Below are 23,490 nucleotides of genomic sequence, written 5' to 3' on the forward strand. Positions count from 1 at the left end.
ACTCTGATCTTCATTCTTAACAAGTCGACTTTTTAACCTCTAAGCACGCAATTAGCTTAAAAGCATTAGATGCCCAATTTGTCAACTTCTGTGGGAGTTTCTGAAGTCATTTTCATGGTGTATTGTGTAAGTTATGCAGAGCCATATTGGAGTTTTGCTAAACACTAAATAAAATATGCAGTGCAAATTCATACAATTTGCAAAAGTTGACCACAATTTTAGCTGACAATATTCCAAGAACAAAGTGTTTCAAGTAGGAACTGGACGCTGTTTTTGGCTCTTTAAGATAATTTGTGCAACACCTTTCCAGTTTTTAAGCAGAATAGTTCTCTGTTATATCCTTAACCTAAATCTTTAGGCTATTAAGCACACAGAGAGTCACCTTGGTTGGTATTTTCTACGTATTACTTTTGTGGGAGACAACTGAATTGAATCTAATCATACTTTTTTTTTCAGTGCTATCTTGTATAAAAAAGATTGAAAAAAATCATTATGTGATTCACCTCTAAGAAAATTGCTACCATTTAAATTAATAAACTGAAAAGGGCTCTTGAGAGGAGACCTTGAAAATCAGGAAGATAAGTTTAAGCCTCTGATAACTGAGGGAGTTTACAGCATAACCTCTATGAAGAAGGAAATTGAGGCAAAGTATAGACCATTAGGCAGTGTGTCATATATTGTGTCCAATGACTATATTCACACATAAATCCATACCTTCCAGTGGAAAGACTTCTTTACAAGAAGTTCATGACCATCTGTACTCTATTCCAACCTATCTTTTTTAGTTTTATATTCTGTCTCATCTTCTCAAGTACTATCCATCCCTGTAAAAAAAAATATTCCTAGTCATGTCTATCTCTCCTCCCAAGTTCATATATATATAATGTACTCTTGACTTCAGCAAGTGTCTACCAAAATAACCTGCTGTTTAAATCCACCTGTTCCTCAATGGTTTCCATAAAGAGTTTTCCCCACTGACTCTGCTTAAGAGTAAACTTTCACCTTTCCTTGTTCCAATAGCACCTTGAACATTTCCCAATATACTCATTTTGTTTCTACGCATGTTCATCACTCTTACAATACTGTTAGAATCTTGATATTGGGCAAGTAAAGTTTATTAAGCTTATTTTTTTCTATTCCTGAAAGTAATTTGCAGAGGACTTACTAAATGGTGTCAACTAGTTTATGTGAACAACTTGTTTCAAAACACAACATGGTTTTATTAGGGGCTTACCAAATGCCAGGAAGCTGCCATACTAGATTCTTGAGGAGATTTTAGAATCTACCCATCAAGCACAGCTAAAATCCTCTATTAGCTGAGGTTACTGGTATCCACCTAAACCTGTTACACCTAGATTTTCTCAGCAATGGTGTTACTGATATTTAAGATGGAAAAAAAATCACTATCACTTGAGAGCATCATGCACTGCAAGATGTTTGGCATCCACGGGCCCTTAGCTACCAAATTACAGTAACAATTCTCAGTCACTATGTTAGCCAAATGTTGGTCACACACATTTCCAGATGTCTTCTGGGAGAAACACAATAGAGGACTACTAAGTCTTTTACCACTGTTTCTTTTTGACAATGAGTACATGATGGAGACTGTATCTAGTGAGGAAGTGGAGAGAAGAGGAAAAGAAAAATAGAGATAAATAAAATTCTAGATGTCAGAGCAATAAAGCAATGGTGGCAATTACCCAGATGAAAGTTTTGGCTACCTTCAGTGCCTACCAGTGCCCCCACTCGAGTACTCCCCCACACTGGCAAGAGGCTGCCTCTCATCAGCAGCCCACCAGGCCAGGTGAAGAACTATGTGCATTCCAAGCAGCTACCTGTGGCCAGCCGCCCAAGTGTCTTCCAGTCTCCTGATGAGGATGAGGAAAAAGACTAAGAGCAGTGGCTGGAGATTAAAGGCCCTGAGGTAATGATTAAGCCTATTGTTGTCAGCGCCCCCAGCACCCAGATGGTGGTCTGGAAACACACGTTCTCCCTCAGTTCTCCCTCATGGAAACCAAGACTTCTTGGAGAAATGGCTGGCTCTAGGTCTGGTCAGGAAGTGTACGAGGTGATCCTGGAGCACTCTGTCCCCGCAGATAGTGAGGAGGCCGTCAGAGACTCCTGGGGTCAGCCCCCCCCCCAAAAAAAAGAAAGAAAAGAAAAGAAAAACAGCTCCTACTCAGTGTTATCCATGGTAGCAGTAGAGGATTATGAAAAGTTAATGCAGAGCCATGGAAGGCAGTGGCATAAACAGATACACAATGGGCTTTAAGACAGTTTCTAATTTTACCTAAATAATTTAACCCACATTTTCCAGTTTCATGCAGTGTGGCTCTTGGTTGTCTCTTTCAGCTTCCTAAAAGCAGAGATAGTCAAAAGGAGTCAGGAGTTAAACATATGAAGAGATACTTCCCCACCCTAACACACACAGGACATCATAAATAATATGGGGAGATTCCTGTTGTGCTAATCATAAAAATTCACTAGTTTCTGTGAGGAGAGTCATCAAAACAACTAAAAGATGTCAACCTTCTTAGAGCAAACTGCAGTGGCATACAAAATTTCAATAAAGAATGACAGGAGGAGACAACCTGAAGAGATTAAATAAAGACTATAACGATGATTTACTAATTTCTACTCAGAGCTTAATGTTAGTTAAAAGTTTTTCATTGGGTCAAAGACATTTTGTTCTCTAGGTAATAATAAACAATCCCTATCATTACAGAAAGTATAAAATCTTACCTTCTTCCTTCCCTGTATGCTCCCCACCCCTGCCTTTCTTCTTTTCACCTCCAGCTTTTTATTGGGTCCTTGGTCTATTTATCCAGATTTATTTGGCTCACTTAAGCTGTTTTATGCCTCTTTATTCCTTTTGCGTGGCATAAAAATAAATAAAGCAAGGAGAAATAACCCCATCCTGCTTAAAAACCCTCATTCCTTCTGTTTTCAAAGCCTTAACAAATCATCAAGCAATGAGCTAGGACTGAAGGTGAGTTGTATACACTGAAGCAAGGGATGAAAAGGGCAGGCTATTAAAATATAACCACAGATAACAGTGAGAGCCTGCCTACATTCTAGGTGCTCAGAAGAGAGGATGCTTCTTAAAGTAGCCTTGATAGGAGCCATCATTAAGTCAGCACAATCCTGCCAATGGAAAACGTACCACTCACAGTGGAGTATCAGGTAAAAAACAGAAAACACAGTACAGATCAGCACTGTAAAGGGAAAGTAATCACATTCCTCACCAGTAAATAAACTGTCAAGAAAGACTTTATTGAAAAGAACAGATCTGAACATAGATTTCATTCAATGAAATGCCATTAAAAGTTTTATTGCATATTATAAATACTGTTCCAATGTGATTCAGGATTATAATCTTAACTATGAGTATTCCATCAATTCTGTCTCACCATTGCTCCCATATCACTACCATAGTTAATTGCACTGTCTTTTGTGGTTCCCTTAAGGCTGCCCACACATTTGGAAAAAATCTCTTTATAAAAAGTTCTCCTTGAATTCTCCTAATTTGAGTGTTCCATCTGTTTTCTGTTGGGACTCTGCTACAAAGAAGTTTCTACACTGTGTTGTCCAACATAATAGCCACTAGGCACATGTGGCTATTTAAATTTAAATATAAATTAATTAAAATGAAAGAACATTAAAAATTCAATTCCTCAGTTTCTTAAAGTGAGCTATAGCTACATGTGTCTGGTGGTTACTCTATTGTATAGCACAGATATAGAACATTTCCTTCATTGCAGAAAGATATATCAGACAGCACTGTTCTAAAACATCTTTGTTTATTCAAATATATAATCAGGTTCTACTTTTATACAAGTCACCTTTTATTCGATAATAAAATAGTGAGCAAGAAACAAAAAAAGAAACCCAACCTTCAAGATGTTTACTCTCGAAAAGAAATTTAAGGTCTAATTATGTTTCTTTTTCTAAACACCATCATCCTATTCCCATTGCTGATGGAATTTACTAATAGACTCTTAATCATGGTATTCAAGGCCCTATTCCCATATTTACTCACCAATCATTAATGAGATGCCCTAATAAGCCTTTTCTTTTCTTTTTTTTAAGTTTATTTATTTATTTTGAGAGAGTAGGAGAGTATAAGCAAGGGAAGGCCAAAGAGAGAGAGAGAGAGAGAGAGAGAATGAATCCTGAGCAGGTTCTACATTGACAGCACAGAGCTCAATGTGGAGGTTTTTCCCATGAACTGGGAGATCATGAGCTGAGCCAAAATCAGACACTCAACTGACTGAGCCACCCAGGAGTCCCAAAGCCCTTTATTTTCTGTGCAATATAATCACAACTCAGGAACTTTTCCCCTGGTAAAAAACTCATTTTGCACTTTTGATCTCTCACTTTTCTGATTATGGACTTCTTTTAAGACTCAACTGAATTACTGAATTTTGCATGAAGCTTTTTTGATCTTCTCAGTTGAATTTAATTACTCAATTCCAAGATGCTGTCTTATACTTTTTATACTTCTTTTATAATACTTTGTTCAATAAACAAACCAATCTATCCAATACTTCTTTACTCTTTATTGTCCACTAAATACCAGGCACCACACTAAGGACCAATGATACATTAGACCTAATGTCTGCCTTGAGGAGCACACATTTCATGGTAGAAACAGACATAAACAGTATTCAATAGAAGTATCCAGGGTAACCCATGGATCAATGGGAACAGCACTCCCATTAAGGATGAGGGAAAGATTCCTGAGGAGTTAACAGTTAAATACTGCAAAGCATGTATAGCAGTTAGCCAGAAGAAGAAGGAGAAGCCCATTCTAGGAGGGTAGAGATAGACTGAACAAAGGCAAAAGTCTTTAAAGAGTGCTCGGTAAGTAGAATAAAAGTGTGAGGGAAAACCAGATCCCAGAGGTTTTTGCCATAGACCACTAGGAGTCATAGAAGTTAAGCCAGTGAATGACACAGAACATTATTCAAATACATCAGTCTGGCTGGAGTCTGCACAATTTATTTAAGGAGATTAAGAACAGGGACAGGCAGAGGAGTTAGACAGTGCACAGAAAGAGGAAAAGTGTTAAATTAATTCACTGGCAGTCAGGATGAAGAAAATGAACAGATTTAAGGACTCTGACTGAGCAAACTGGGTAAGATGACTGGTAGATGCTGGGGGGTGGGTGAAGAAAAGAGGACAATGTCAGCTGGTGTCCAGGTTTCTGTAGGTGATGATGGTACTCAATTGCTCATTTTCGAAGGAAACCTAGGTCAATACAAGGATAATGATATCAGTTTGGGAATTGCTGGAGGGCCTATGAGGATCTTATTCTTTAGTATTTGCCCTTCAGTTAACTGCTTACCTGCTTGCATCTCTCTCACTAGACTGTATCATCCTTGAGGGAGAGAAACTTCTTACACTTTATCCCTCATAACATCTAGCACAGTGCTTTGCACATAGTAGAAGCTCAAATGTTATTTGCTGAATAAATAGAGGGAAAAAAAAAAAAAAGACTGGATAAGTTAATCTTTGGCAAATTCCAGAACATCCCTAGGCCTTAATTTCCATTCCCATAAAATGAAGACTTGTCCCAAATTGTTCTGTTATTCCTTTCTAATTTTAAAATTCTGTGAAAAGGCCATGTTCTCTAAAAAGCAGAATTACAGAATAATATATTACTTTTCTTGTACAATGTTTTTCATTAGCAACTGTTGAAAATGTGTTGGAAACATAGGCATAATATAAATCTGTAATGGTACAAGTAAAGGAGACATTTGAACAAGGAAGGTCATGATGTTGACCTCAAAAAAAGTAGGAAGCTTCAAATACTAAGGGATGAGGTTTAAAGCAAATGGAAATTTATCTAATTCATAATCAAATGAAAATATTATCAGTGCAGAGGGGAGTCTTGTATGAAATTTAAGCAGCAAGAAAAATGTTTTTGTTGTTGTTTTTTTTATTTTTTAAATGTGTGCCATCATATTCAACCTTTTAAAATGACACATTTCCCTTTAAATGGGAAATCTTCATTTCATGGTAGAAATGAAATATAATGCCCTTAATTTAGTTCTTCTCTGCAGAAGCAGCTTTAAAAATATTTTATGCTTCGTACTTGCAGAAGCACAGATTCTAGTCCACTTTTTTCAGGGATGAAAGACATACAAACAGACAAGCATAAAAAAATGAAATCTATTCTAGAATGTCACTGGGCTGAATGGCCTGTCAGGAAAACAGGGTATACTCAAAAATATTTCTAAAACAAAGTCTGTGCTATAAAACTAAAACAAACAAAGAAAAATTAACTTTGAGATTTGAAATGAGGTTTTTAAAAATGACTTCCTCAAGGACATAGGTTGTAGACAGCAAGTGCCTTGAACTTTCTTATTGTTGAGGAAGTGAGATGCTACCCCGCGCAGTGTCTGCTGGGTGGCCTGGGATCAGTGAGAGGGAACCCGCTTTTGTCACGTATCTACCACAGCTAAGTACTTTACATTTATTGTCTCAAAGGCCATTCGCAATAACTGTTCACACATTTGCATTTGAAGACACTGAGGCTCTGTAAATTTAAATATCTTTCCCCAGGAGGAAATGTAGTAAGTGGCAGGATCAAATTGAGCTATGTCTAATCTGAGGCTTTATCCACCATACTGCAATGACTTGAATGAGCTGTAACTTAAACCTGAATTAATATTTTATGTAAATTATATAAATTTATTTCTTGAAAATAATGAGCAGAATACCAAAGAAGTTTGTGGAGACAGTTAAAATTGTGTTTGATTCTGTGCTCTACGATCATTTGACAGCGATGTGTCCTTAGCCAAATTACTTAATTTTTCCAACTCTTAGCTTCCTTACCTATAAAATGGTTAAAATACAATGGTACATTATAGAGCCATTACAAGGAACTGAGAGAGGAAGGACATGCAAGTTCTGGTAAATAGTAATGGCTCAAGGAATGTTAGTAGTTATTATTATACCTATCAATAGTGTCGCCATTGTTAACTAACGCTTACATTTCCTGAACTACACCAGCTGGCTGTATTGTTTTCCAAACACTCAAGTTTTATCCTCGAATGTCCTGATCATTCCTTGTTTAAAATTCTTACTTCATAACTCAAAACAGTTTAAGAACCTCATTTCCTATTTCTTCTTTTCTGACTTTCTTCAATAAAAAATAAAACACTAAACATGAAACCCCCCTCGGGGTGCCTGGGTAGCTCAGTCGGTTGAGCATCTGACTTTGGCTCAGGTCATGATCTCATGACTTGTGGGTTTGAGCCACGCATCAGGCTCTGAGCTGTCAGCACAGGGGGCTTGAACTCAAGATCATGAACTGTGAGACCATGACCTGAGCTGAAGTCAGACACTTACTGAAGGAGCCACCCAGACACCCTGGTCTTATCTTCCAAATTGTCAAGTCTTAACTCTAATCTTAGTATCTACTACAGTGTTCTGCACTCAGCTAATGGCTATAGGTAAAATAAATAAATGAAGAAATGATTACACTCATTGATAGTAAATAATATTCAAATAGTTTTTATTAACATGTTTATATTTTAACAAAAGTGATTACTATTCACCCTGTAAGCTGTCATATATTCTATCCAATCTGTATTTTTATTCACAGATTATAGTCATTATGCCCTACAAGAAGGTATAACATAAACTTGGTGTGAGGATGATATCTAGTCTGTGGATCAAAAACTGAGAGATCTGAAATAAAGTCCCTGGGTGACCTTAACCAATTTGAATCACCTCTTTTGTTCTTATATCCATGTCTATAAAAGGAGGCCATTGCAGTAACTGGTCAGAGTCAGATCTGAGTCAGAGTCCCTCCTGGCTCTAAAAGCGTGTGGTGCTGGAGTTCTCTGTTGATGTATATAGTCTAGTGCATGTCTAGTCAAGGCCTGAAAACATGACACTGCCTCCTGTTGCATGGGTCCTCGGACCAGAGATGCTTATGGACACACACCAAACATGAAAGATATATTCATGGTTTTGCACTACAACAAAATTCAAATTGTTTTACTGGTGATGTTACTAACCAATCTTAAATCTCAGGGATAGATATAAACCAGGCCTTCTCTTTTAAAGATGTTGCCTTGGAAAATCCATCATACATATGTGCACGTGCAGGTCCCCAAATCCACCACAGTGACTGATAAGTAACTTGGGAAGAGACTGAAGAGTCAGGAGAAACCTTATACTTCATTTCCCACTGGCTCTTTCACTATTCCCACTCTCCAGCTACTCTGTTTTGTGATAGCTTTCCTCAGTGCCTGCCTCCTATATCCCCATCTCTTCCTTCTCTTCTTGTCCTCCACTCAAGCCCAGCAAACTGACGCTGGTCTTAATAGGGAGAAATTGAAAAGGTGGAGTTTAATTAATTTCAGTGATTCAGCATTAATCTAAACTTGCTGTCACCCCTGTTCCAATGGGTTTCAGATCTTGCCAGCTCCTAGGTCAGTGACTGTTCCTATAAATCACTCTATGATTACTAATAAATGAAGGGAATATAGTCAAAATTCAATGTTTTACTTAGGTTCAGGGCAGGATCCAAAGATATTGTGTACATGAATAGTTTCTAAATTCTTATCTCAGGGCTCATGAGGTAAAAATCCAATTATACGGATAATTGAGCTATTTATTTATAAAAGCTATCTTTTGATCTGAGTGTTTTCATCTTTATGTTAACTTTTTTGTTATTTCTTTTGTAAAATGGTGGCTTTATTTAGTGGTACAATATCTTTTATTTTTATATTTTTGACATAACAAAATATCAGAAAACCTGTCAGCTTCACAGATTTTGTCTGTGTGTGTGAGAGAGAGTGTACATTCTTTGTTGTTTCTGTTTACATAAATCATAGCTTTGGGGATTAATGGTTTAAAACAAAGAAATAAGTCTGCCTAATCACAATCAAAATTGACTAAATCAGTCAGTTGTGGTATTGGCATATAAACAGATTAAAATAATATCTTTGTTTTTGAAACTAGACTTATTGTCTCAGCTGTTCAAGACATTTTATATCAATTGCATTGCATTTAAAATAATTTTTGTGTTAAATTGCCATTAAAAGTTGTAATAGGATCAGATAGATATTCAGCAAATCTTAGTTCCAAGACTAATTAACAAAGAGACCACTTGTTCGTTGATAGGCCAAACTTCAGCCTCTGCATCCACATGGAGATGACAATACTTGCTTGAGGAGTTCTTGTGTGAATTAAATAAACTAAATGTACATAAAACATGCAAAGTCAGAACTGCCTTATTACTGACAGTTAACAAATTCTCTTTATTAAATTCTCTTACCGTTATCTGTAAGATTGCTGGGGGTGCATAGCAGAAATTATTTTATTCACTGCTATAGTTTTAGCAGCACTTGGCCATAGATACTCCATATTTTTAATTTGAATAATCTTCAAAAAATGATTGAATCTATAGGTTAATTAATGAACATATGAAACACAATACAGATCTATTTAAGGAAGATTTGCTATGGTCACCAAAGGGATTGTAAAGATCGAGTTACTGAGTCATTGACAATAACATAATATTCACAGAAGTGAATGTAGACAAAATATAGCTAGCCAGGCCTAAGTTCACAAGCCCTCTCATTTCAGTTAATTTAAATTGAACATCATGTCTTTACAGACATTTCATTTTCCAAAATCTCTTTATTGAGTCATTGTCAGAGATTATTTCAGAAGGTGGTCTGGCTCATTCTAGAAATCTTTTTGAGTTTGTGATGCTTGACCCATCAGCTGGCTTCAGGAGACTGCCTACCAATAAAGAAAACAGCCTTGATGCTAATATAAGGGCATCTGTAAGAAAGAAGAATGTGATATTTTACACTGTCAATTATACCTTGAGTTCTTATGGCAAATATCTTTTTTTATCATATTAAAAACCACTACCAGAGTCTAGTAAGTAATGACATGGCATTAAACACATAGCTCAAACAAAATTTCCATCTTTTAAAAGAAACAACTGTTCTCTAGCATTTTTTTCTGTCTCCACACTGCTTTGGGAGGTAGAGTATTAAAACAATACTGACCTCATTAAAATTTTATGTCATTTCTCCAGCTTCTTAAATATAATTCTTACTCTTTTTATTTCTGAGCCAGGTTTTCACAGTTTAATTATGCTCAATATGTCAAATTTCAGCCAACCATGAGCTTTATATAGTCTATTATAGACCATCAAATGAAGTTTTTCTGCGGCCCATATATATGAAATATAAACCAGATAGATTTCCACTATTCTGATTATTGTTTTCACTTTCACTATTAACTGTAAACTGTAACCTTGCAGACATGTTTATTTTTAATACTATATAATACAACGGACTTGTTCTTTAATGATCAAAATAAACTTTTTATCATTGTTATCTTCAGTTAGAACTTTCAAGATTTAGTGGTCAAAGAGTCTCAGATTCTGTGGCAAGGAGAAAAATTAAAGATAGGTTGCACTTTAAAGATGTGAATGGAGCTAGAGATTATTATGCTAAACAAAATAAGTCAGTCAGAGAAAGGCAAATACCGTATGATTCCACTCATACGTGGAATTTAAGAAACAAAACAGACAAACATAGGAGAAAGAAAAAACAAAAGAGAGAGGGAGGCAAAGCCTAAAATAGACTCTTAATGTAGAGAAGAAACAGAGGGTGGCTGGAGGGGAGGTGGGCGGGGGGATAGGTTAATGGTGACGAAATTAAGGAGGGCTATTGTGATGAGCCCTGGCTATTATACGTAAGCAATGAATCATTCAATTCTACTCCTGTTAGTAACATATATAGTTATACTATATGTTAACTATTATTTAAATACAAACAGAAACATTAAAAAATCGTTTGCATTTTAAAGAAACTTGGCATATGAAAAATTCTCCTTCAAAATACATTAGCAAGTAATAATTTTCCTTATAGTAAACTTTTTTTTACCAATAATATGACATAAATAGAGCAAGTCCTCTTAGCCTACTGAAAATATTTTTGTCATAAAATTTGATTTGTGTATACATGTTTAACAGAGAAAATCTCATAAGCAGAATCTAAATTCTATGCAGTCAATAGAAATATTGATCTATATGCTGTGAGTTAAGAAGAACCAGTGACTTCTGCCTGAAAATTTTCTCTTCCTCCCCACACCCCTACTTCCAGAGCCTACCCAGTATATGAAATTTTCCATTCCTCCTTTCATTTAAAAATATTTAGCTTTAACTAAAGGATCAAGATACACATAGGGAATTTCACACTAACGTGCCAGACCAAGATAATGATTTTCAAAAGAAATAATTAAAAGCCAGTTACATGACTCTGAAACCTCAAATCTATAATGAAGATATAAAGGTGAAAATGTGTGGAGACTGGGGAAGATTTTAGGGAAAGAATTTAAATGAACAAAGCTAATTTAGGATTCCCTTCCTCCTCCCTACATTCTTACCCACATAAGGCTGGTAAAAGACTTCAGTGGGACCATTTAGAAAGTATGGTATGAATAGCTGGCAGCTGAGATCTAGTGGGTAGGTGTAAACTATATCTAGAGATCTGATGAGAGAGAGGTGGCTGGCTAGTTGCTGATGAATAACCAGAAGAAGTGACTGAACTCCAATATATGAGCATTTTCCATGCTCCACATGAGTCTCATGCAACTGAGAACTGGTCTGGGGTCATCTTGGTTTTTGCCCAAGAACTTGTTGGACTTTTTAAAAAAAAAATTTTCTACTTATTTTTGAGAGAGAGAGAGAAAGAGAGACAGACAGACAGACAGAAGTATGAGTGGGTGGGAGGGAGAGAGAGAAGGAGACACAGAACCTGAAGCAGGCTCTGAGCTGTGAGCACAGAACACAATGTGGGGCTTGAACTCATGAGCTGCAAGCTAATGACCTAAGCCAAAGTCAACCAACTGAGCCACCAGGCACTCCACTAAGATCTTGGTTTTTATTTCTTAATCTTAACTCTACTTAGATTAGTAAATAAAGAGGAGTTATAGAAACTGCTGGATTTTCAGAATAAGCTGTCAGCTGTGGGAGAATCTACCACTCATATCAAGTGGATTACAGGTAAAATGTGGGCCTCCAAGGAGGCCATGAAATCACCTACGCCTGTTTTTCCATCTGCCCCTCCAGATCCACTCACCATCCCTTTTCACTGCACCCTCTGGTGCTACAGCCTAGATTTCATACAGATGCTCCCTGTTCCCTGCTTTCAAGTGGATTTGGACAATCAGAGTCAAAAGAGGGTGGGAGGAGAGTAAGGGTTTATCTTCTTATTGCTCCTCTGAGGAGTTGCTCTAAGTTGACCATGTTTCTTTCTTGAAGACCAGAGCTCGTGTCAGGAAGCCTTCTCCATACAGAAACCCACTCAGGTCCAGGAACCACTCCTTCAGTTGCTCCTTCAGGCCTGGGTGGGCTCAGGTGGGCTCCCAACAGTTGCTATGCTCCATCCCTTGTTAATTGCCCAACCTTGTCCACACCTATGTAAATAAGCCCAGGAAGCCAATAGGGAGCCAATAGGGAGCCAATAGACTTGCTATTCCCCTTACCTCTCCTCTTCTCCCTTGCTTCATGCCAGAAAAGGGGGGAAAAAAGAAAAAAACAATAACTTCCCTTCCCCAGCTACTAATTTCCTGTCTGTGATAGGCCCAAACTGTGGAAAATTTGGGCCCAATTGAAATCAAAATACAAGTTTGCACGAATACATTCTAACTACTGATTAAAAGAAAGAAAGTGATGCAAAACACCTAAGATAACTAAAAAGAATGTTTGACATTTCTTGATTTTTCATCCAGGGTTAGAAGAAGAATTTAATACACTGTATTAAATTAAAAGGATAGTGGGGAGGGTGCCTGGGTGGCACAGTCAGTTAGGCCTCTGACTCTTGATTTTGGCTCAGGTCATGATCTCGTGGTTGGTGGGTTTGAATACCTGTAGGGCTCTGCCTGCTTGGTATTCTCTCTCTCTCTCTCTCTCCCTCTCTCTCTCTCTCTCTCTCTCTCTCTCTCTCTCTCTCTCTGCCCCTCTCCTGCGCGTGCGCGTGTGTGTGTATGTGCGCGTGGTGATTGCATATACACACAATGGAATACTATTCAGCCATAAAAATGATGAGATTTTTGTCATCCTTTGGCAACACGCATAGACCTAGAGGGTTTTATGCTAAGTGAAATAAGTCAAACAGAGAAATGCAAATATTAAATGATTTTAATTATATGTAGAATCTAAAAAAACAAAACAAATGAACAAAAAATAAAAAGCAGAAACAGATCCATAAATACAGAAAACAAACTGATGGCTGCCAGAGGGGCAGAGGGGAGGCGTATAGAGGGATGGGCAAAATGGGCAAAAGGGAGTGGGAGATAGAAGTCTTTCAGTTATGGAATGAGTCAGTCACAGGAATAAAAGGTGCAGCACAGGGAGGACAGCCAATGATATTGTAATAGCGTCGTATGCTGCCAGAAACTTGTGGTGAGCACAGCATAATGCATAGACTTACCAAATCACTACAATGTACACCTGAAACCAATGTAACATTGCATGTCAACTATGCTTCAATTAAAGAAAGAAAAAAAGTGACAGTGAGAAATAAAAAATATAATAATAGTATTTTACTTGCATTTTGAACATCCTAGTTATATGAGTTAAACTCCAAAAGCTGAATTGGAAGCATCCACATGTTGAATATGATATTGGGAAAGAATAGAAGGAAGGAGGGGATTTGTTAAATACACAAAATGATGACCATTTTCTCAGACCAAGCATCAGGTTGGGAAGGAAAGTCATCAAACAGATAAGACCTAAAGGCAGTGACTCCAACTTAGAGTGGTTGCCCAGACTCACCTAGCACCCTATTAACAGAATGAATGATGCAAATTTAAAACTCACAGTGCAACTTCAAAGAAAATCCTTCTCTATCAAACTGATAGCTCTAAGACTAATTCCAAATACATCTTTCTAAGCTTTTTTCATTCATCGATGTCGAGGAAAAAAACCTCTACTTAATGAGTCAGAGAAGTGGGTTTAAGTCTTACCTTTTCCATTTATTGCATGTATAAACTTGGGCAAATCACATAGTGTCTATGGGTCTCAGTTTTCTCTTCTGTAAAAGGTGGTAAAAGAACAGACTTCTTGGGGTCCCGTCCAGATCTGATCTCTATCTACTGCATAGTACTACTAAAGATATATACTGCCTTCTGGATGTATTTCCCTACAAGAAAGAACGTTTTTATTTTATTTCTTAAGGAGAAAACACTAGTGGGGGAGTATTTTGAGTTTGTTGATTCCTCAAGGTGGAGCAACTTACCTGGTGAATGAGGTTGGACACAAGTTAGGGAGGACTCGCTTACAGCCCCTCTAGTGGGTTTCTCTCTCTCTCCCTCCCTGCCTTGTCACTCCCTCCATGGCAGAATGTAAATTCTCAAGGAAGTGCTGAGAATTCCTTATTTAGGAAAGAAGGAATAGGAAGCCCTTTTAGGACCAAGCCTAATCTCCTTGTCTAGTTTTGTTAGTTCTAATCCCCCTGGAAGGGATGAGAGGCAAGTGACAGGCCATAAGAAAAGCACAAAAGTAGGCAGACACTGGTGGCAAAAGATATTCACATTCTCTTTATGATCAGCAAGATTTAAAATAAAGTATAATTTGGACTTTGGCCCATGTTATAAATGCATCTGCTACCACATCCTTTCAAAAATGCAAACATAGGGAATGACTCTTCTACAGACCACTAACATACAGAGATTTCTAAGGTCTTTCAGTAAAATTTAATTAATGCCATCAAACAGAGCCATGAAAATATCCATGTATCTTAGAAGCAAAACTAAATACTATATATTCAAGGGGAAACTATGAAATAACTATTTGAAATGTGGCCCTGATTCCAAAAAAATTGTTGCCACTATTTTACCATCTCTTCAAGAGATTTGTACGTCACTCTCGATCTTAAGTTTCCAAGGCAAACTCGGTAACACTTTTGGCCCATTATTCTTTGTACTGAAAAAAATCAGTAAATTTAATCTAATTAGTGGTGTCATCTGATTTTGGTCGAGGCGTTCGAAGTCTTAAATGTTAGGTTTTATTTGTTTAATGACCACCACTTCTTCCCGAGGGTCAACTTTCCCCTTCACTGAGGCTGTGCAAACTGGCCTCCCCAGCAGAAGAGACAGACATCATGGGAGTCATAAACCAAGTCTCTCTGAGCTGGGGTGATTTGGACGTGGCGCTATATATCAGTTCCAGACGTCAGGGAAGACTGATAAAGCAGCGCAAAGCTCCCAATGAAGCACAGCTGAGTTGCAGGAGATTGCTGAGATGATAATCGCCAGAACAAACCATAAATTCCAGACTCAGAATTAGGAATGGCCTGTAAACATCAAATAATGGGTGTCTAAATTGAAAATGAAACTATCTGTTGCCTGTAATATTTCTTGCAGTGTGGCTTAGAGAGCCAATAAGTAAGAGACAGGCATTATCCTTTTCAAGTGTCTGCTGTTAGAAAGCCGAGGATATTAACTCCTCCTTCCATCATCCTCAGGGAAACAGCTAAATGAACTAGCCCGAAATCCTGGGTCATAAAATACAGATGTAACATTATGCAGCAAGAACATTACAAGTTAACAAAAAAATACAGAAACATACGAATATTGCATTTGAAGAACTACACTAGCAATCACTAAAAGAATGGACTCAAACAGGAACTGACCTGGGCCAGTCTTTCACACTCACCTCTATATAAAAACCCAAAACTTGATTTTCTTGCACCTAATTGTAAGGAAGTGTCCATCGATTTGGTGTGAGCTTAGATTACACAACTATTTTTAAAATATGAAAATTGGAGTATACCAGATAATTGAAGATCGGTATGGTAGAAGCTGGGCCATAAATTTAAAAAAATGTTTAAGTACTTGATTAAGTAGGTAAGAATCATACATAATAAGCACATTTTTTAGCTCAGTGGGACACTTTATAAATAAGTGTATTAATTAGTACAAGCGTGTGAAAAAAATACTTTTCTTCTACCATTTTATAAGTAAAACATCTTTTTGCTATTTTTATATGCTTACAAAAACTTTGTTCATAGTTATGAAAAAACTATTCATAAAATGTACTATTCCTCCTGCTAAACTAATGTAGCATGCAATCCATTTAAGAAGAATTTAATTTTGGGGGGCGCCTGGGTGGCTCAGTGGGTTAAGCATCCAGTTCGGCTCAGGTCATGATTTCATGGTTCTGGGTTCCAGCCCCACGTCAGGATCCTTGCTGACAGCTAGCTCAGAGCCTGCTTCAGATTCTGTACTTCCCTCTCCCTCTGACCCTTCCCTGCTCGCGCTGTCTCTCTGTCTCTCAAAAATAAATAAAAAACATTAAAAAAATTTAAAAAAGAATTTAATTTTTATAATGACTTGTGGAAGAACAGAAGATACTGATTCTTGTGAGTTTTTGATATTATAGTTAAGTGGAATATTTTCTATATTGAAAGACTAAGGTTTGGCATGAAGCACCCAATGGTAAGATGGGGTGGGAGCAGAGGCAGTGTTACTCAAAATATTTGGCCAGCAGGAGTGCCTGAGCACCATCACATCAGCGTAGGCAGGAGCACTTTGGTGCTAGAGGAGCAGGGTAGGAGTTATTGTCTATCACTTGAAAGTGTCTGCATATTTAAGTAATCAGTTCTCGGGAATGGGCAGGATGCTGAATGTTAGCCTGGTGACCCTTGCTGCTGGGAAAGTGAAAAGATATTAAAACTGATACCTAGTAATTGCAAGTCATACCTGGTAACTTTTGTAAAAGTTTTTTAAAATTTATTTTGAGAGAGGGAGAGAGAGAGAGAGAGAGAGAGAACAAGTGGGGGGTGGGCAGAGAGAGAGGGGGACAGAGGATCCAAAGAGGGCTCTCTGCTCTCAGCACAGCAGGGCTTGAACTCATGAACTGTGAGATCATGACCTGAGCTGAAGTAGGATGCTTAACCAACTGAGCCACCCAGGCATCCCGTGGTGACTCTTTATTAAGCATTATGCCTCAATTAGGTGGTGTGTCTACCTTAAAAAAATCTATCTATCTATCTATCTATCTATCTATCTATCTATCTATCTATCATCTATCTATCATCTATCTATTCTCTATCCCCACCTCCATGACCCATACAGGCTTTAACTCAAGTTAAAGAGAAAGTAAGTTTATAGACAAAAACGTCTTTCCTGAATTAACACTAAAACCATACATGACCAATATTTTGTAGAGTATATAGAAAAGAAAAGCAGAGGCTAAAAAAATGCCAATAATATAACAATAATATCAAATGTTAATAGTTTACTTATAGTGTACCAAGCATCTATTAAACAATTATTGTCTGTTTTGGGGATAAGGAAACTGAGGCTCAGAGGAGCAAACTGTTCCTCATGAACACTGAGTTAGTATGTGATGAAATCAGGCTTAGGGCATATGTACCCCTGAACTCTAAGGTTTTCATTGCTATGTTACATTGCTCCTATATTCCTGAAAACTTGGTTCTAAAAATGTACCTTACGGTAATTAGCAGATATCAACTTAAAAGGGCTCAGGTACAAAAAAGCAATATCCCAGCCAAGAAAATGCAGGCAAGAGCAGCCTGAGACACAAAAGGGGGCCACCAGGCAGTGGAAGAAAAGGCACAGACTCGTCCAGAACATTTCTTAGCATCCTTGGCACAGAGGAACTTGTTTAGTATCAAAGAACCACTGTAGAAAGGCGCATGTGATGTCACAAGTAATGTACAATAAAATAAATATTATTCTCATCTTAGGAAATATGATTGGTCACCTAGTCAATAATATTATTGTGCAAATTTAATTTGAACCAAAGAACATCTTCATGTTCAAAACCAAACTCCTGATCTTGCCACCCAGACTTATCTCTTCACCACCAGCTCTGAAGGGCCACACACTGGGAATCCAGATGCCACTGGAGGTCCTCCTTCTCCCTCCAATAGCTCATCAAGGCCTTTCATTTATACTGCTAGATCCATCTATTTTTCTCTTCCCCACCACTATATTAATACATTATTGCCTGGGCCACTGTCACCATTCTCTGGTCTACGTGTAACTTTTCACCTTTCCAATCTCCTGGCCAATGTACTCTCCACTCCATAGTCAGTATGATTTTAAAATAAATAAATAATTTAAAATCCTTTTCATGTCATGTCCTTCTCTTTAAAACCCATCAGTAGATTCACTTCAAAGGATTTAAAAGAGGGGGCCAAATCCTTACATCCTGAACCTCCTAAGATCTTATATCCTAAAGCCGTGATTTAGCCTCTGCCTAACCATTTCTCCAGCTCCATCTTAGGCCACCTCATTACTATTTGTGCTTCAACTATGAAGGCTTTCCAGTTTCTTAAACATTCATTCCCTCAGTCTCCACAGGGCTCTCTTCATATTGATCTCTCAACTCAGAATTCGCTTCACACACCCCCACCTCCTGTAATCCTATTCTGGTTATTTTCTACTCATTCTTACCATCTCAATCCCAATGCTGCTTCTGCAGAAAGTCATCCTAGATTCACAGCACTTGCAAATTTGCATTAAAAATTATACTTATAAAGCCATTTTTGTAAGTAATTGATCTATGCATACCTCTCCCAATGAGTATCTGGAAATACTAAGGGGCAAAGGCCTGAATAAGTTTTGTCCACTACTTTCTCCCCAGAACTAGATAAATGCTTAACATTTATACACTGCAATTATTATTACTGAATGAGTTAATGATTTAATTACTGGCATTTAGATGGATACTGGACATTATTTAATGTTTTTTTAATTCATTTTGAGTGTGAGAGAGTGACAGGGTGAGCGTGCAAATGAAAGAGGGACACAAAGAGAGAGAATCCTAAGCAGGCTCCATGCTGTCAGCATAGAGCCCAATGTTGGACATTTAATTGACTGAGCCATCCCAGTGCCTCAGATACTGGACCTTTATTACCTTCAAGATTTTCTTGTCAAAGTAAACAATACTCTGGGAAAAATACTGTCTTTCCAATGCTTAATTCTCTATGAGTGGGCTATGTATTACATTCATCCATTATAAACTGGTACATATTTAATTTATACAACTGCAAAATATAGAAGATTTCACTGAGAAGATGGCACACCAATATGAGAGAATAACAATACTTCTTTGGAACTATTTTGTAAAATAATTTTAAAAGATGGGTAACATTATGCTTACAAATTATCAACTAAGATGACACATTTACCTCTTGAATTTATTTCACCAGTTGCTGAGTAGCTTTACTGTACCAAATGCTGATTTAAAGTATCTCATTTTCAAAAAACAATTATATATAACCTCCTTTAACATTTAGCTTGTAAGAAATTACCTTTTGCTAAAAATGGGTAATTTACATTTGGGTAATCTTGAGGTTAAAAAAGGTACTTGAAATCAACAACCATTTATAAGAACAACTATTATCACAGTGTGTATTAATATTCCTCATATTTTGTTATTTCTGATGTATGACTCACTATCAATAATTCATATAAAACATAATTTTAAGTATTCCAGAGAAGGGTTTTCTCAAATTTAAAGTGCCTAAGAATCTCCTGGAGGTATTATTAGAATGTAGATTCTGATTCTTTGGGTCTAGGTGGGGTCTGAAATTCTCATTACTAACAAGTCTCAGGTTATACTGATGCAGGAAGTCCATGAACCATATTTTGAGTAATAAAATAAACCAAATACTCCTATCTAAATCCCACAGTGTTCAAATACCCAATATTTTCTGTTCTTTTTCTTTTTGCTTTCAATTCTATCATACAAACATACACAACTGATTTAAGATTATCAATACCAAAACCTCAAAAGTTAATCACCACTTGATAACCTATCCCACTGAAGTATTTTTGAAATATCAAAAACTTTCCTGCAGTAGTATTAGGCAAAGTTATGAAAGAGAGCATTAGGAGTAATTATAATATTTTAGAACAAATTTCTAAAGATTGTGGAGTCTCCAAGTCTGGGCAGGAGTTTACCTAAAATCATTCTACACAGATAATTTCTTTTCTAGAGGTTCACAGGAGTATTGAAAAGTTTCAACTGTTGCTTTTCATTGACCAACAGAATACAAAAAACAAAAGGATCTTAGTAAATATGTACAGAAATTACTTCATTTTATGAACATGGAAACTAAGTAAGCAACTCTCCAAAATTAAACGGCTAGTTAAAGATAGAGCAGATATGAGAGTTAGGTTTACCAGTTTTAGATACTGAATGGCAATCCAGTGATATAGTTTTTTTATAATTTGAAATTTCAACCATAAAACTGGCTGGCAACAATTTTTAGCCCGAAATAAACTTATCTAAATCACAATCACCTAATTTTCCTATATCTATCTATTGTATATCAGGAACCCTGCTATTCTCTGTATATGGGCTTTTTCTACTTAAGTAGCCACTCTGAGGTAGAATATTATTATTTACATTTTCTTTTATTATTTTATGTAGCAAATCAACAGTCTATACATTAGTCAGTGCTCATCATGGTAAGTGTACTTTTTAGGCTCCATCACCTACTTCACCTCCCCCCATTCCCCTCTGCTAACCCTTAGTTTCTTCTCTATAGTTAAGAGTCCATTTCTTGGTTTTGCTTCTCCTTTTTTTTCCTTTGCTCGTTTGTTTTGCTCCTTAAATTCCACATATGAATGAAGTCATATGGATTTGTCTTTCTCTGACTGGCTTATTTTGCTTAGCATTATACTCTTTAGCTCCATCCTCGCTGTTTCAAAAGGCAAGACTTCATTCTTTTGCATGGGTGAATAATATCCCATTGTATATGTATATGTACATTTGTATGCATATATCTTCTTTATCAATTCATCTATCAGTAGACACTTGGGCTGCTTCCATAATTTTGGATATTGTAAATAATCCCACTATAAACATAGGGATGCATGTATTCTTTTGTAAGTTTTTTTTTTCTATTTTGAAGGTAAATACCTAATAGTGAGATTACTGGATCATAGGATAGTTCTGTTTTTAATTTTTTGAGGAATCTCCATGCTGTTTTCCACAGTGGGTGCACCAGTTTGCATTCCCACCAACAGTGTATAAGGGTTCTCTTTTCTCCACATCCTTGCCAACACTTGTTTTTGTGTGTGTGTGTGTGTGTTTTTTACTCTAGCCATTCTGACAAGTGTGAGGTGATTCTCATTGCAGTTTTGATTTGCATTTCTCTGATGGTATGTGATGTTGAGCATCTTTTCAGGTATCTGTTGGCCATCTGCATAGCTTCTTTGGATAAATGTCTGTTCACGTCTTCTGCCCATTTTTTAATTCAACTATTTTTGGAGTGTTGAGCTGTATAAGTTCCTTATATATTTTGGATATTAATCCTTTATCATTTATGTCATTTGCAAATATCTTCTCCCATTCAGTAAGTTGTCTTTTAGTTTCATTGATTTGGTTTTAGTCACACTGCAGAAGTTTTTTTATTTTATTTTTTTAAGTAGTTTATTGTCAAATTAGTTTCCATACAACACCGAGTGCTCTTCCCCACAAGTGCCCTCCTCCATCACCACCACCTCTTTTCCCCCCTCCCCATTCGACCCTCAGTTCGTTTGCAGTATTCAATAGTCTCTCATGATTTGTGTCCCTCTCTCTCCCCAACTCTCTTTCCCCTTTCCCCTCCCTATGGTCCTCTGTTAGGTTTCTCCTGTTAGACCTATGAGTGCAAACATATGGTATCTGTCCTTCTCTGCCTGACTTATTTCAGTTCACATGACACCCTCAAGGTCCATCCACTTTCCTACAAATGGCCATATTTCATTCTTTCTCATTGCCATGTAATACTCCATTGTGTATATATACCACATCTTCCTGATCCACTCATCAGGTGATGGACATTTAGGCTCTTTCCATGTTTTGGCTATTGTTGACAGTGCTGCTATGAACACTGGCGTACATAGAAGTTTTTTTATTTTAATGCAGTCCCAAAAGTTTAGCTTTGCTTTTGTTTCCACTGCCTCAGGACCCATCCCATATCTAGAAAAATGTTGTTATGGCCTATATCAGAGAAATTACTGCCTGTGCTGTCTTCAAGGATTTTTAGGGTTTCAGGTCTCACAGTTAGGTCTTTAATCTATTTAGAGTTAATTTTTTTGTATGGTGTAAGTTTCATTCTTTTGAATGTAGCTGCTCAGTTTTCCCAGCACCATTTGTTGGAGAAACTGTCTTTTTCCCTCGCCTCTTTTCTTGACCATTAATTGACCATACCGTCATGGGTTTGTTCTGGGCTTTCTATCCTGCTCTACTGGTCTGTGTGTCTGTTTTTGTGCCAGAACCGTACTGTTTTGATCACTACAGCTTTGTAGTAAAACTTGAAATTAATATTTACATTTTAAAGAAGTAGATACAGCTTCAGATATATTAAAAATTGAGTGGTAGAGTCCATACCCTTTATGTTATACTATACACTAAATATTTTAATGTCTATCAGTATTTTTAAACATTTTAATTATAACATCCTCTGAACCTGTGTTATTGTTTAGATGTCTGTTAAACAGCTCATAACATCTGCTCTGTTCATGTGTCAGTATAGTACTATTTCTGCAACTACATAAAGAGCATTTCTATTTATTCCCTGTATTGGGGTCACATTCATAACCTTTACCCCTACTGGAGTTATAATAAGCTGGTTCTCACATGAGACATTAGTCACAAATACAATCATACACACAAACAAATTTGGAATTTGAGCCACTAAAGATCAAAGTATCCCACTCACCTTCTGTTGAGGCAACCATTTAACTGCAAACTAGTACATTTTAATACTAAGCATTTAAGATCAAACTATCTGGTCAGAAATAAATCCTGAAAAGCCTGGTTAAAGCAAATTAGACCATGGTTTAGAAGGGCATAGAGATAGCATGGTAAGAGAACCAGAAATGTAGAGAAGATCCCAGAAAACTCTAGTCAAATGCTTTAATTTTTAAGCCTTAGGTAACCACCAGTCTTTATTTGAACAAGCTGAGAAAATGTCATGAATCAAAATCAAGTATTAAGCAAGTCTAAAAGCAGTCCGAAAGACAGTAAGTATTAACAATGGATGGATGAATGAAGGAATAAATAAATAAAATAAAACTCAGCTGTATCCAAAAGCACAAAAGCTTCTGAGTCCATGAGCCATGGGACAAACAAAATAAAACTGATCTCAGCAGAATGATCTGGCCATCACTGTCCAACAGTGTCAATGCTTTAACATAGTTGGCACATGTTCTGAGTTATCTATATTTTTCATTATTATCACTTTTATTGTCCTTCAGCATTATCTTTTTGCTTCTGTATTTCTAGTCTTTAAACACATGACTAACTATTTTTTGGGCTTAGAGTCTATTGGTACAATTTGAAAAACAAAAATGCTGGAGTTAGTGAAGAGCTTGTAAATTTGTTATTTCTTACTGAATAGCATGGGCAGAAAAGTCAATTTGTTGACCACGAAGGTGCCTCAGGTGATTGGTTTTTTTTCTTTATTCTTGGTATTTATT

The 23,490-nt window shown here is 36.9% G+C and overlaps 1 protein-coding gene across 2 annotated transcripts in view; it reads right to left on the reverse strand.

The window, feature by feature from the left end:
• CTNNA3 (catenin alpha 3) overlaps positions 1-23,490 on the reverse strand; it is a 1,635,386-nt gene that overhangs the window by 791,742 nt on the left and 820,154 nt on the right. The gene's annotated exons all lie outside the window — the stretch shown is intronic.

This window comes from Suricata suricatta, chromosome 2 (genome assembly GCF_006229205.1).
Source record: "Suricata suricatta isolate VVHF042 chromosome 2, meerkat_22Aug2017_6uvM2_HiC, whole genome shotgun sequence".
NCBI classification, from domain to species: Eukaryota; Metazoa; Chordata; class Mammalia; order Carnivora; family Herpestidae; genus Suricata; species Suricata suricatta.